The sequence below is a fragment of the Podarcis liolepis genome (genome assembly GCF_965112155.1).
Source record: "Podarcis liolepis genome assembly, chromosome: 9".
In the NCBI taxonomy this organism is placed as follows: Eukaryota; Metazoa; Chordata; class Lepidosauria; order Squamata; family Lacertidae; genus Podarcis; species Podarcis liolepis.
In genome coordinates, this window is record NC_139564.1 from 53,560,814 (window position 1) to 53,577,058 (window position 16,245).

Genomic DNA, 16,245 nt, shown 5'->3' on the forward strand with positions numbered 1-16,245 from the left:
CTCGAATAGGATGGTTGTGCCCTGGCAAAGTCTGTGGCCCACATTACCGATCCAGACTCAACTACAAATGTTACTGGCAAGACCAATAATTCACATTTTTATAAAAAATAATAATTAATTTGCTATAAATAGCGTGGTGCTGATAATGCCAAGATCAGAGGTTTGATTCCCATATGGGACCAGCTGTACATTCCTGCATTGGAACAGATGATCCTCAGGGTCCCTTCCAACTCTATGATTCTGTGATTTAGAAAGGGAGGGCTGGATTAAGAAGGAAATACTGTACAGTATATATGGGATGCAGGTGGCACTGTGGGTTAAACCACAGAGCCTAGAACTTGCTGATCAGAAGGTCGGCGGTTCAAATCCCCGCAATGGGGTGAGCTCCCGTTGCTCGGTCCCTGCTCCTGCCAACCTAGCAGTTCGAAAGCACCTCAAAGTGCAAGTAGATAAATAGGTACTGCTCTGGCGGGAAAGTAAATGGTGTTTCCGTGCGCTGCTCTGGTTCGCCAGAAGCGGCTTAGTCATGCTGGCCACATGACCCGGAAGCTGTACGCTAGCTCCCTCGGCCAGTAAAGCGAGATGAGCGCCGCAACCCCAGAGTCAGCCACTAATGGTCAGGGGTCTCTTTACCTTTACCAGCAAGGCTGCTTGATCCAGCCTTTGCTGAAACCAGAAACACAATAGAGAGAAATAGGCGGAAGCCCAACTCTCCCGCAGCTCTTAACTGAAACTAGAAATGGCGGAGCTTGTGACAAAGTAACACCTTGTACTGTTACGTTGCAGTTCCACTTATTTCGTGGGCCAAACCTGCGCATCCAATAGCACAATGCAAAGCGATGGCGAACTGCCACCCCCAGCTCCCCATGCCACGAGGGGGGAACCAGTCGCGGGCTACACGGCAGGGCGACTGCAAGCCACCGTCTCTTAATATTTATCCTCCTGCAATGCGCAGATAATGGACAACATCTCCCTTCCCTCTGAAAGCAAGAGGCGCCTGCTGTAAGAGCGCAACATGCATTGCAGCGTGTAGGCAAAAGCGCCCCCCTTTCCACCCCTCTCCCTTTTCCATTTCCACAGAGGTTGGATGGCCACCTGTCCTGTTTGACCGAGTTCCCTGCATTAAAAGGGGGTTGGACTGGATGACCCTCAGGGACCCCTTCCAACCTCTCCCATTCCAGCATTCTATGCCTAGAGCTGAGCCCACCTCTCTCGCCAAGCCCGCCTTCTCTTTCAGATAAGTCACGTGCCTTCTCCTCTCCACCAATCAGCGACGTAGCCGGAAGAGGCGCTTGCTAGGAGTGGACGAATTCTCTTTCTTCCCACCCCACCCCCCAACATCTCGCGCCGTCCTCATCCATTGCGCGCGCCCTGGGCCCTAAGTCTCGCGCGATCGGCTTTGCCCGCTCGCTATATAAACCCGCTGAAGGCGCATTTGCCCCCTTTGCGCCCTTTCCGCTTCTGGGCTGCTTGGTCGGGGTGGCTTGAGGCTGCTGGGCCTTCCGAGGTTGGAGGTAAGCATGGCCGCGTGCGAGGTGGAGCTGGCCTTGAAATTGGTCTTTTCCCCGCGGAGCCCCTTAAACATTGCGCACCTCAAGCGTCCCGTGCTTGAGGTGGTCAACACAGGGGGGCAGAGGATTCCTCTCACTGAAACCCGGGGCAGGGCTGCCGCTCTCTGCTTCCGGATCCTGTCGTGAGAGACACGTGCTGGAGCTCTGCTTGGCCCAGGAAGGGTCATTTCGGTGTGTATCTGACTGTAGCGCTGGATGGATGAGGGGTGGGTGAGTGGCAGGCTTCGCATGAGCAGTTCGTCTACCCCAAAATAGATGCCCTGCACCCCCTTAAGTTTCCCAGCTTCATTCAGGAAAGAGCATTTAATCATAAAAAGCATGTCGTTGAACCCATGCATTCAGTCACCGGCCTAAATTGTAGAGTTGAAAGGGATCCCCAAAGCTCATCTAGTTCAGCCCCCTGCAATGCAGGAGTTCATAGCCTGTGAATACAGGCGAAAGAGGATAAAACATATTAAAGGGCTAACTAGTACCCACGTTTGTGTGGCTTGTCCTTCACTGCTCAGCAAGAGTTAATTTTGCAGTGCAAATAAGTTAAGAGTTGGATATGAAAGCCTGGCATGTCCCCTTGTATTTTATGCTTGGGCTGCATATGTACTGTACTTTAAAAGCACACTCAAGGGGTTTTGAGCGTTGTGGTTTACCCCTTAAAGAGTTGTAATTACCAGCAGCCCTTAAAAAGCTGCAGTACCCAAAATTATTTGAGGGAGGAAATGTGCTTTAAATGCACAGTGCGCACACAGCCTTGTACCCTGCTTTTCCCCAAAAAACGTTCAGAGTGGCCTTTATATATGGCCAGGCCTGCTTACAGCTGCTGGAACTACATCAGGTACCTTCAGACAATTTCTCTGGGCATTGAAAAAGAAACACATTTAATTATTACTTTTTTGCAAATTTTGTTGCCATAAAATTATTTTGAGTTTTCTCCCTCACAAAGAATCATGTCTTCTGTCTCTTATGTTTTGTTAATCCTACAAACATCCATCACACTGGACCAATAGAAATAATAAATATTCTTCATTCATTTATTCCCAACCCTTCGCCCTAAGGTTCCAGGGCAGGTTACAGCATTAAAACAGTTTCCAATCATAAAAAATAGGATGGGTCCTAAAAATATGTTGTATGAGGATATTGGGGAACAAGGAACCATCTGTGGCATCTTCCCACAATGTTCACTCTGCAGTATGAGTCTCTAGAGTACAACTTGAGGGTCAGGATAGTGCTCTGGAACAGCAAAAACTGACAGAAAATGCTGCTTGAATGCTACAGGAATTCAAATTTAAAACACACACCTGCTCAGAACCTTTTGGTTACTAGCATTGGGAAGAAAGCAATAAATCTTGATTGAATTAGTAGTATTCCCATGGTGCATTCCCCCTGGTTTGGTCTACAAGCAGTGGCATGATGAAAAACAGTGTTGCAATTCTTCAGATTAGTGGGCTTTTGATACATGTTATGACAAAATTTGGCACAGTTGCCTTGACTTACAAGGTTGAAACATTTGCTGCTAGCTTTGTCTTGTTCAAAAGCCATAGTAACAAAAGTAGCCAGTTAACTAATTCTTCTGTTGCAGGTATGTTCCAGTAAAAGCAAAACCCCTGTCATCTTACCCACAAGGCCTTCCACAAAGTGTTCTGCCACTGAACAAGCTGGAAGCAATATTCCTTTAGGTAGAAGGTAAGAATTAATGACAATCCTTTCTCTAGAACATCATTTGAATCTGTCTCTTGGCCCCAGAGCTTGCAGTGAGCCCCTTACACTAACTTTTCATCCTATTTTGCATACATTCCAAGCGCCTTACTTAAAACTCAGTGGCCTTGCTCCAGTCTTTTTGCCCTCATTTCCCATTACAACACTGCCTGTGATTCTTTCCCCTCCAGTGCTGTCTTACAAAGCTCTCTTCTAAACAATTCTACCTATGTTTCCTTGCTATCCTTGATGTCTGTGACTTATCCAAGGACACCTGCATGATACTATTTTTCTTCAAATCCTTCCTCAGTGCCACCCATTTTCCCAAGAAGTCATTGGCCCCTAACCCCTTGCTGCATATTGCATATGCATGCATGTCTCCTGCCTCTCAAAATACTGCAGCAACCAGTTGTTTGCACAGTTCTTTTTATTAAGTGTCCCGTAATTTGATGGTGCTAGATAATCATTGCTTGAGACTACTTGCTAATGGCCAGTAACTTGTACCAGTGTTGCACAAAATGCTAAGTAAGATAAGGGGCAGCTTTGTTCCTGTGTAGGAGATGCAGGGTCAGAACTGGGCTGATTAATAAAAAACAAAGAAACAATGCTAGATTTGTAAGGTAAAGGGACCCTTGACCATTAGGTCCAGTTGTGACTGATTTTGGGGTTGTGGCGCTCATCTCACTTTATTGGCCGAGGGAGCCAGCATCCAGCTTCCGGGTCATGTGACCAGCATGACTAAGCCGCTTTGCATTGTGCTATTTGATGCGCAGGTTTGACCCACGAAATAAGTGGAACTGCAACGTAACAGTACAAGGTGTTACTTTGTCACAAGCTCCGCCATTTCTAGTTGCAGTTAAGAGCTGCGGGAGAGTTGGGCTTCCGCCTATTTCTCTCTATTGTGTTTCTGGTTTCAGCAAAGGCTGGATCAAGCAGCCTTGCTGGTAAAGGGACCCCTGACCATTAGGTCCAGTCGTGGCTGACTCTGGGGTTGCGGCGCTCATCTCGCTTTACTGGCCGAGGGAGCCAGCGTACAGCCTGTACAGCGTACAGTCATGCTGGCCGTCATGGGGCCAGCATGACTAAGCTGCTTCTGGCGAACCAGAGCAGTGCATGGAAACACAGTTTACTTTCCTGCCAGAGCGGTACCTATTTATCTACTTGCACTTTGAGGTGCTTTCGAACTGCTAGGTTGGAGGGACGGAGCAATGGGAGCTCACCCTGTCGCGGGGATTCGAACTGCCAGCCTTTTGATCAGCAAGTCCTAGGCTCTGTGGTTTAACCCACAGCGCCACGTTCCTCCAGATTTGTGAGTAGGAAGGATTTAAAGGAAAAGGGCCTAATACAGCAACTGATGAATCTGAAAAGCATTGTGCTTATGTGGTTCAGTCTGTTTCTTGATTTGGTGTGAATGTTTGCAGATCAGTGGATTTAGTAGTTGCCAAGTGATAAACATCAATGTGTGAACTAAGTATTTGGAGTCAAAGTCTTTGGAGTTGCAGGCACTAGATTTCCCCCTTTTTAGCTTTGCCCTCTTAAGGCTGGTGGTGCTTTAAGTGGCCAACACAAAGGGGTAGAGTAATTCTCTCTTCAACCCAGAGGCGAGAACGCAACTTTCCTCTGGATCCTGTCGGGAGGAACAAACATAAGAAAATACTTGTTAAATGTCTACTGTGATACAATGATATATCTTGCTCTAGAATTACTGTGACTGATGTCAGTGGCATTTTAAACATCGGCCCATGGATTTTGTACTTTCTTGATAGGTACATGTAAAACTTTTTAGGAGGGAAAAGTTAAGATGGATATATTCTTTTAGCAGATGCCTGGGCGGTTATCCAGGGCTTTGAGCATCCCTGACAACTAGGAAGACCAAGCATCTGGGTGAGTACTATGAACAGCTGCAGATGACAGATAGGTAGCCGTGTTGGTCTGCCATAGTCAAAATAAAAAAATTCCTTCCTGTAGCACCTTAAAGACCAACTAAGTTAGTTCTTGGTATAAGCTTTCGTGTGCATGCACACTTCTTCAGATAGGTATCTGAAGAAGTGTGCATGCACACGAAAGCTTATACCAAGAACTAACTTAGTTGGTCTTTAAGGTGCTACAGGAAGGAATTTTTTTATTTTAGCTGCAGATGAATGGATTATAGATGGTTCTGTAGAAACTGCAGGTGTGGCAAGGGAAGATTCATTCATCTGGCTGGCATTTCATTACCAAGTAAAGAAGAGGCCCAATGCTGTAGCCTGTAGGAAAAATGATTTCTGTTTGTGCAGTGGAACTTTCCCCTCCCCATGCATGCCCCACACCTAGAGAAATTTTGAAACCATGTGAGAAAACAAAAAATATTGGTGTGTTTTTTTGTGTGTTTTTTGTTTTTTGAAAAATACATAGTCCTTCTGCCCACTCCATCGCCCTTTACAAATCAAAAGTTACTTTGCTACTTGAGAAACAAAGTTTTCTTTTACAGTGGTACCTCTGGTTACGAACTTAATTTGTTCCAGAGGTCCGTTCTTAACCTGAGGTACCACTTTAGCTAATGAGGCCTCCTGCTGCTGCTGCGCCGCCAGAAAATGATTTCTGTTCCCATCCTGGGACAAAGTTCTTAACCCAAGGTACTATTTCTGGGGTAGCGGAGTCTGTAACCCAAGGTGTTTGTAACCCGAGGGACCACTATATAACTTTGTTTACCACAGCATTACCATATTTGGTATATTAAAAGTAGTTTATTCAGACAATAATTACAAATTGAATTTACTTGTTATTTTGCTACAAGTAGAACCCCAAAACAAGCCTTTGATCAATTTCAGATTCTTCCTGTTCCTCTGTACTTTCTCCTACGAGAGGACAGAAAGCGACACACCAACCTTGCTAACAAAGGGAAGCCCACAAAGAAGGCACTGAATCTTCCTTCTGTGTTAATGGCAGTGCCTCCTAGAGGCCAAAATGCATCTTGCTCTTGTCCTCAGTGTACAAGAGACGCAATAATCTGATAGTGCAAATCAGTGGTTCTTAACCTGTTGCTCGCGACCCCTTTGGGGGTTGAAAAATCTTTTCACAGGGGTCGGCAAGCTTTTTTGGGGGTGGGCTCCTCTGACAGCCTCTGCCGCTCACAAGGGCAGGCACAGGAGCCACGCTTAGCAGTCAAGGCATGTGTCAACACTGATGGCATTCACTTATACCCATAAGTATAGCCAACTGATGTCTGTTTTAGCCTAACATTTCCTCCTGTGCTACTTTTTTCTGCTTCCAGAGTTTCTTGCATCCGGGTCCCACGCTTAAATTAAAACAGCAAAATGGAAAGATTCTTTAGTTTGGCAAGTACTAGTAAAAAGCAAGAACTTGTTGAGCATGACAAAGAAGAAGTTGATGAAGAAAGGAGCCGCAAATACAGAAAACAAGATGACAGTTATTTGTATTTTGGTTTCATTAGTGTGAACAATGAAGAGCACCCACAGTGTGTTTTGTGTTTGAAAATACTCCCCATTGAATGCACGTTGCCTTGCAAAATGAAACACCACTTAGAAAGTGTTTATAAGAACGATGTGGGTAAACCAATGGAATATATCTCTAGAAAACTAAGTCAGGTGAAAGAATCAGTATTTAATACACAGGTTACCGTCCTTTAGTAAAACTCTTTTAGCATCCTATAAATAACCTACCGGGTCGCAAAATGTAAGAAACCCATACAATAACAGAAGAACTCTTATTGATATGGTGTCTACTATGTGGCGCTGTGGGTTAAACCACAGAGCCTAGGGCTTGCCAGTCAGAAGGTTGGCAGTTTGAATCCCCGCGATGGGGTGAGCTCCCGTTGCTCGGTCCTTGCTCCTGCCAACCTAGCAGTTTGAAAGCACATCAAAGTGCAAGTAGATAAATAGGTACCACTCCAGCGGGAAGGTGAACGGCGTTTCCGTGCACTGCTCTGGTTTGCCAGAAGCAGTTTAGTCATGCTGGCCACATGACCCGGAAGCTGTACGCCGGCTCCCTCAGCCAATAAAACGAGATGAGTGTGACTTTTGGTTATTAGCCGTGACCCCCGCTAATTGATTTACGAACCTCGATTAGTGATATATGGCTGCCCGGTCCGGCGCGCTTCCCTCAGCTGCGCCACTCAGTCACGGCTCAGCAGAGTTTCACACAGCGGTGTAGAACTGTCACCAGCTTGATTCAGCTTCCAGACAAACACACAGAGTCCAGTTTGTCTATTTACAGCTCTTTATTCCGACATTCCCCCAGGGATTTCCTGGGCTCCTCTCCGCCATTACAGGCTACGTCTTTCTCCCTCAACGACCAGAGGGGAACAGACAGAAACTCTTCCCAAACTCCTCCCAGCTTGCTAGGCTGACGTCAGAATGCTGAGGCACCATGGGAACAACTTAACCAGTTAAGTTCCCATACCCCATACCCCCTCTGCATCACATTCTGACAAGACCTTTTTGAGTTCAACACCTTCCCCTTTGCCTTGTGCCCCTTCCCGGCATCTTTCCCAGGCACCTGTTGAACCCCTTCAACACTCCCAGAATCACACTGTGCGACACTTTTCCACGCACCTGTGACCTGATACCTGATACCCTACTGACCCATTAGGGCCAGCAGTTGTGTCTTCTCCGTCAGACTCTTCCCCCTCTGACTTGACAACCCTTCCGTGAGCTTTCTCCATTACGCTTACCGGAGATGAAGCCTCACACCTGGACATTCCTTTCACAACCCTTGGAGATGCCCAAACCTGCCCTGAACCCTGACCCTGGACCTGGTCCCCATCACCGGGTTCTGAACCCTGATTCTGGACCTGATCCCCATCACTGGGTTCAGCCACAGCCTCCCTTCTCCCTTGAGAAGACTTTGCACCCGTCACCTGTTGACGTATTCCCTTTTCCTTGACAAACTTCTCCAGAGCAGACCCAGTAAACTGTGACCCTCGGTCGCTCTTGAACCCTTGCACCCTGGTGGAGAACCTTAGTTCCACCTTCGCAACCCAATCTTGGAACAGTTGCGCCACCTCCCCCTGTGATTTGAGAGAAACTCTTGCCAAACTCCTCCCAGCTTGCTAGGCTGACGTCAGAATGCTGAGGCACCATGGGAACAACTTAACCAGTTACGTTCCAACTCCCATAATGAGCGCCACAACCCCAGTGTCTGTCACGACTGGGCCTAATGGTCAGGGGTCCCTTTACCTATGGTTGGAGTATCCTCTGACAATGCAATCGGCCACCAGATTTAGGAGAGGGACTTAATGAGCAGCTTTTAGAAAAAATGAGGAGGAAGGACTTTGGTTTGCAGTTTGATGTGTCCACTGATAGCAATAGAGATGCTCATCTAACCTGTTATGTGCGGTTTGATGATGATCTAAATGAAATGGTGGAAGTATTTTTTTGTAAGGACGTAAATGTAGGAGTAGCAGGCAAAGATTTGTTTGGAATTGTGGACAACTTCATGACAGTAAATAAAATAGACGGGGCTCATTGTGTCGGTGTGTGCATCGATAGTGCTCATTCTGTGGCAGGCTGTTACAATGGCCTAAAAGCACTCATTCTCAGCAGAGCCCCTGATGCAGTTTTTACACATCATACTACCCATAAGGAAGAACTTGCTTCTCAGCATTTGAGTGCTGATTTGAACAAATTCCTGCAAACAGTGCTAGATGTGGTTAACTTCATCCAAACTCAACCTCAGAAAGCTAGATTTAATCAATAAAATGTGCTGAGATTTAACTGTTGTTTTTGAACTTCCTCAAGAACTCCATTCTTACCTTGACCAAGAAAACCATGCCAGTGCTAAGTGTTTTCTGGAGGCGGACTTCTTGCTAAAAGTTGCCTATCTCTCTGATATTTTCAAAAAGCTGAACTTGTTCAATAAGTCTTCATAAGGGAGCGAAACTCATTTGCTTAGACTCACTTGTAAAGTTTCGGCCTTTGAAAATAAACTACTTCTTTGGAAGAGAAAAGCTGAAGGAGGAGGAATGGACTGCTTCCCAGTTCTACAGCAAGAGAGATACTATTTCACTAATTAGTGGACATTTAGCTCATCTCAGTGCCCATTTTGATAAGTACTTTTTTGAAAATGGTGACAGGTTTCAGTGGATTCAAGATCCCTTTGGTACTGATCCTCCTACATATTTAATACTGTAGAAGAGGAGGAACTGATACAACTTCCATCACATGCTTCACTAAAAGGAAAGCTTATAGACACGCTAGTGCCAAAATTTTGGACTTCAGTAAAACAGGAGTTCCCAACATTGAGTAACAAAGCACTGAAGATAATGATTAATTTTGCAACATCCCATCTATGCAAGTCTGGGTTTCCAGCCATGGCTGTCATAAAAAGCAAATACAGCTCAGGATTGGATGTGGAGAAAGAAAGAAGGGTAGCAGTAAATATTGGTGCCAATATTTGAAAAGCTGTGCAACAATAAGCAAACTCAGGTTTCTTGCTAATAATAAAGACTGACATTTTATGTGCCCTATGTTTTTACTGAACCTTTTTAAAAAAATGAAGAATAAATGATTTAGTGTATTATATCTGCTTCAAAATGCAACTTTGTATCTTTTCCCCATTGGTATATTCAGATTTTCTTAAATTATTTTTTATTTAAATTTGTTTTCAGTTTTCCCCAGCTTACAAAAAAAATAATTAGCAGGGCAATGAATGACTCATGATTTTTAAAAAAGCTTTTTCAAAGTTCTACTGCCTAAATGTTAAGCCTTAAAAATGATAGTTAAAACTGCTAAATGATGAAACAACACAAGTTTTAACCAGGTACAGGGAATCTCAACTTGCACACAATCTACATATGCGTTTCTGTGTGTACACATTCTGAAAAGGGGTGGGGGAGTAGAATGGAGCTGAGACACAGTTGGGGAATATTTCGATAGTTTCAGGCGAAAGGTTCAGTGACTATTTTTAATGATGCCATAAGTAATGTAAGGGAGAGCTGCAAGAGATATTGGGAGTATTTATTATGCTTTGCTCAATGGTGAGTTCGTTCCAAGACATTCTTTTTTCCTCTACTATACCATATCAATCTTTTCAAGGTAAACTAGTGACTAATAGCCAGCCCTAAGTGTTTGCCATTTTGATAAAGATTACATCCAAGCACAGCCTGTTTAGCTCTAAACAAGAGTGGTGTAGATCTTGAAGATACAAAGTTGCATTGCTTGAACTTTAATTGAAAGCCAATTTATTAGTTTAATGTCACACATTTCCTCCCACTTGGCAGTGTCCAACAATATAAACTCCACATAAGAATTAAGAATAATTTTGTTTCCTAAAGGCTAAAAGATAATGTGAATTATTGAATAAAGAACATCCCACAGTCTTTTTTTTTTGGGGGGGGGGCATCACAGAAAAGCCACTGTACCTTATACATGCTGCCTTTGCTTAAGGGGGAAAGCCTCCTCCCTTGCTTCATGAAACACAGTAACACAAACATTCTGTCTCTGTCACTTCTGACTTTGTGGAGTCAAAACATACCACGTCATGTGAAAATGTGAAAGACAACAATCCCATGACTGCAATCATGGAGCAGGAATTCAAACATCACGTCCAATGATCTACCAGTAGATCAGGATCTACCTGTTGGACAGGCCTGGTATACAGCATTCAATTGCTTTGGTGCTGGAAAACATGGCTTGATCTCATGTGCGCCTTCTGCTACAAAGATATTGAAAGCGTTTGCTTCACTTAGCCACAGTGGGTCACTATCCAAAAACAGACAAACACTGGATTTTACGTAATTATTTGTCCAAGCAAGCTAACTTCCAGCTGGTTTGTGATCCTGGCACATTTGGATAAACCATAAAACGTTCTGTATTTCCTGGTTACGTGTTGGCTTGCCAGATGCAGATGCTTCTGAAAATTCGAGCCGGTTCATATACACAATGCCAAACTGGTTTGGTGTTGCACCTGAGCCCACCCCAGCCTCTATAAAAGGCTAGAGATCAAAGTCATTATCTTCATTATTTTCCATTTGTGGTTGGGATGAAAGCAGTAGAAAAAGGTATGGCAGAAAGCTTTTGCTGAAGTATCAACAGTCCTGAAACTGGTTGTCTCCAGATGCAAAATTAACCCTTACCTTATTTGCCAGTACACAAAGAACTTGTCATATTCTGATTTGTGGAACCTTGATGAGAAGTAGCCAAAACTTTACAAGACAGACTATCTCACCATTGAATTTTGGTATCAAAAGGTGTGGCACATAAAAAAGTTAACACATCAGCTCAGGATTTCCCAACAAATTGCTTTTATATACCGTAGTCGTCCTTACTCAATTTGTTACAACCTTCTCAAACCTCAAATAAGTGCACTTCATTCTACACTTGGCATTTCTGTTGAACTACGCTTTACTTTAATTGCCTTGATTGGAGGTTGTCATTGTGACTAGTCTTTTGGTACCCACTTCCTTTTGAATAAGTTTTTAATGTGGAAAAATAAGGAGTGGGGCAGTGGAATCCACTTGAATTTACTCCTTAGTGTGCCATTCAGCACTCCCTGGAGAAAAAACAGTAAGTAATAAATAGATTTTATTGGTGAGGAAAGTGTCCTTACTTCACAAATGGTTGCTTTGTTGGAGGCTGCTTCCCTTGCTTAGTTTTCCTTACATAATCTTTTGGACTCTGTGTCAAGATAGCGGTCTAAGTCAACTATGGAAAAATGCCCTGTATATAAAGAACAGAGGTTATTCTTGATCGTTTGTCTCTGTACAGTCAAGGCAGCACACAAAATCAAGTGCCTTCAGCTTTAGAATTTATTTACATAATTTACATAGGATGCACAGAGAGCCAAGTCAAGGTTGTTTATATATCTGTTTGGTGTAAGACATGACCTTAACTTGCATCAATACAGCATTTTCTGAAAAGTGCACATAACTTTCTAAAGCTTTTTGGCAGCAGACGTCATCAAGCACAGCGGAATAAAACCTGCCTTTGCTGAAAAACAAGCAGAGGGAAATTCCGTATAAATTCCAGATAAAGTGAGATTTGAAGACTTCAGTATGTTTACCTACATCAGATCAGTTGACTCTCCCCCCCCCCCGAATTATTCCTCTTTCATCAAACTTTGCAAACACCGAACAAGGAAAAGTTATGAACTGCTCCATTATGCTAGCATGCAGTAAAAAGATAAAGGGACCCCTGACCGTTAGGTCCAGTCGCAGATGACTCTGGAGTTGCGGCGCTCATCTCACTTTACTGGCCGAGGGAGCCGGCGTACAGCTTCCAGGTCATGTGGCCAGCATGGCTAAGCCACTTCTGGCAAACTAGAGCAGCACACAGAAACGCCGTTTACCTTCCTGCTGGAGTGGTACCTACTTATCTACTTGCACTTCGTGCTTTCGATCTGCTTGGTTGGCAGGAGCTGGGACAGAGCAACGGGAGCTCACCCCATTGCGGGGATTCAAACCGCCAACCTTCTGATCGGCAAGCCCTAGGCTCTGTGGTTTAACCCAAAGCGCCACCCACATCCCATGCAGTACATTCAGTACCCATGTATTATTCCTGTTTGTCAGACTCATGGTGGAAAAGGGCTCAGTGTTTGAGCCTGACCTGCTAAAAACTATCCCATCAACCTTTCAGAGAACAATTATTATGCAGTCCAACAACAGTGAGATGCAAATGGAAAGACAATGGTTTGAAAGAACCAAAAAGCTGCCAATAAGTAAGGTATACCAAGCATTCCACTTTGTCTGGCAGCTTTTTGACATGGAGAAAATGGCTCCATCACTTTCAAGCGACCAACTCAAGTTCCAGCTTTCAAATGAAGACAGGGAGATAAAATGGGCTACTCAGAGCCCCTACAAATCTGAGCTTCAGACGTTGGATTTGTATGGTCACTGTGTTCCACTCATGCTTACAAGGCTCTGTATAATCATGCTGAATATTATCAACATCCTTGAGCCCTTGTCATTGGTTATTTACAGCGTTTCTGCATTTTTCATTGAGCTTCATCCTTAGCGCATTATGCCCTCCCCAATGCTATTCATAGACTTTTTGCTATTAATGCAAATAATACGTTTATGAAGATGAATTCTTATGCATGTCTTAAGGTTTTCAAATTCAAAACAGTATCACAACGTTCAAGGTTATTTTAACTTTTGTATGTTTTTAAGCATGGGTATAATTTTTTTCTTGTTTATATTGTTTTACCTTTTGTATTAAATGCTATGAAACAAATACACTGTAATAAATATCTTACTTAAAAAAAAACCCAACCTAAATGTTTGTTAGTTTAACTCTTTATTCCTTGATGCAATCAATTCATTTCCAAACCATTTTAAGATGCTCGCTATGACAAGCACTATGGCAAAAAAAGGCCTTAAATAATATGGAGTGCTTGTCATACCTTGCTTATTGATGGTTCTCTTTAATTCATCTGATTTTCTTCATAGTTCAGGTTTCAATACTTAGATGACTCAGTCCTGCAGTAATTTGAGTAGAGAAGGGGGCTGGGAGAGAAGGGGAATTGTCGCTTGTAATCTGAACATTTTTAAGCAGTTACAGCCACAATGGTAGAGCTGAATTCATTTCTCTCTCTGTCAGACCCTGAAATTAGTTATCCATGCTTTTATTACCTCAAGATTAGATTTACCACTTGGATTGCTTGAAAAAGTTTTGCATATAATTGAGTATCGAGGAACGTGCTTGCTGCATTCTTGTGGGGAGTGGGGAATAAGCTTCACAATGCCTTGCCTTATTGCTCAGAGAGGTGAAATAGCTACATTTCTTGTCAGACAAGCATGATATTTAATTAAGAAGTGCTTTCTAAGTCTTGTGAAGCCCATACCTTGGCATCATGCTTGCTTGCTTGCTTGTTAAGCTGGCAAATATCCACTGTGGCAAATACCTTTGGGACAGGTTCGATAAACTCTCAATTCTCAAGCCTTTTGGAAATATATAAATTTGAAATGGGATTTTGAATAGTGTTCTGCAGTGCTTTCTCAGCCTAAGGAATTCTGACGGAAGTGAGGCCAGTGTTGGGCTGCTAGCTACAACTCCACTAGTTCCAGAATGGTACAGTTAGCTTGGCCATATTAAAAATATATATATAAAATCCCAAGAAAAAAGCCACATGGAGGGGAATCACAGAATCAATCACTAATAATTTGATCCATGGCAGAGAAAACGTTTCATTGTCTCAATATGGCATCTAGCACACAATAATTCCTCAACTATGATGCAAGGAAGCTGGGATTCATGAGAGATCTCACTCCTACAGTAGCCAGTACAGTTTAGTACAGTCGTACATTGGATCCAGAATGCCTTGCAAGTCTAACGTTTTGGCTCCTGAACGCCGCAAACCCAGAAGTGAGTGTTCTGGTTTGCAAACGTTCTTTGGAACCCAAACGTTTGGCGCGACTTCCGATTGGCTCCAGGAGCTTCCTGCAGCTGATCAGAAGCCGTGCCTTGGTTTCCGTTCGACTTCCGAGGTACCATTGTAAAGGAATTTTTACAAACAAACTGTAAACGGATAAGAACATTGGAAGGATTATTGCAATAACCTGCAGTTTCATAAGAATATATAGATAAAAAAAGAATAAGTTGAGAATATGCAGGAAATGTAAAAATAAAAAATTAAGGATCTGCAGAAAGAGGAAGTTGAGTTTTGAAATGTTAGAATGATTGTAAAATTTACAGATTTTTCTCTTTTGAAATAAAATTATATGAAAATGATGTGTGGATGGTATATTACACCAGTACAGATAGCAAAAATGTATAAAACCAGGTCAAACATATGTTGGAAATGTAAAGAAAAAGAAGGGACTTTTTATCATATGTGGTGGGAATGTAGAGAAGAAGTGAGTGAGGAGCCAAGTCAACAATTGGTAGCCAGTCTGGGTGCAGGAACCAGAGCCGCCACGCAACAACAGCTCTAAAGAAGAAGCAGTGGAGAAATGTGGAGAGCAAAGAGGGTACAGTGGAACCTCGGTTCTTGAACATAATCTGTTCTGGAAGACCGTCTGACTTCCGTTAGAAAACTGAGGCGCAAAGGGCTGTTGGCAAATTCAACTGAGAAAATTGAAAAACACACAGCGGAAACCTTTCGACTTCCGAGACACGTTCAAAAATGGAAGCAATTCCGGGTTTTCGACATTTGGGTTCCGAAATGTTCATCAGCAGAGATGTTAAAGACCTGAGATTCCACTGTACTTTGCCTTTCTATTTGCTACTTTCCCTGATTCTGTCCCCACAGCTTCTTTCTCCCTCAGTGGGGTGAGGTCTAAGCACTCTATTGCCTGCCCTTTGTGGGTGTGGAGACCATGTTTCTCGGATCTGAATAGATTGGAAAATGCCAGGCTTAAGCTAACGAAGCTCGTTTTCTTTGTCCTTCGGTGAATTTCATTTCAGTCGCGTCACAAGCCGAAATGGTAATTGTGTGAACAAGTTTTAAACATCTTGAACTGATGGACTCCAAGACTCTCCTTCCTTTAATGTGTTTCGTCTGGTGGACTCTTGATGATTTAAAAGCAAATTAAGTTTTCTATCCCTGCGAGACATTTGGCATTTCATTTAAACTATGGTGCAACAGCAAAGCATGTCACTTATTTCAAGAACTTCGCAGCCATGGGGTCTTATCGGTGGATTTAAGAAGCGAGCAGTGGGGCTCATGCCAAGCCCTTGGATATAAATTCCAGATGTGAATTCAACTATAACCCCATTCTTAGAGGATAGCCTAATTTAAATGACAGTATACAAAACAGTACATTGTGTGCTGCTCTCCAAAAAGCTACCAAGCACTCCTCAGTGTTTATGTATTCCACGATATTAGAGAAGTATTAGCGGAGTCAAGATTTAATGTGATGTGTAAAGTTTCTCACTCAAAAAGAGGACAACTTGACAGATTGTCTGGGGGGGGGGAAATGGCAGTTAACCAATGTTTGTCCTTCAAAACAACAGACTAGAAACTAAAAGGAATTGGAGGAGGGAGGGTACATTGTTTTGAAGTAATATGCCAGAAGGAATATTGGCAAATACATTACTAGGATGGTTTC

At 43.3% G+C, this 16,245-nt stretch overlaps 1 long non-coding RNA gene across 1 annotated transcript; it reads left to right on the forward strand.

The window, feature by feature from the left end:
- Positions 1-1,346: 1,346 nt before the first annotated feature.
- Positions 1,347-6,722, forward strand: LOC310686405. Its single transcript, XR_014515858.1, has 4 exons — positions 1,347-1,514; positions 3,145-3,248; positions 5,080-5,144; positions 6,514-6,722. It is a non-coding gene; the product is annotated as an uncharacterized lncRNA (long non-coding RNA).
- Positions 6,723-16,245: the final 9,523 nt, after the last annotated feature.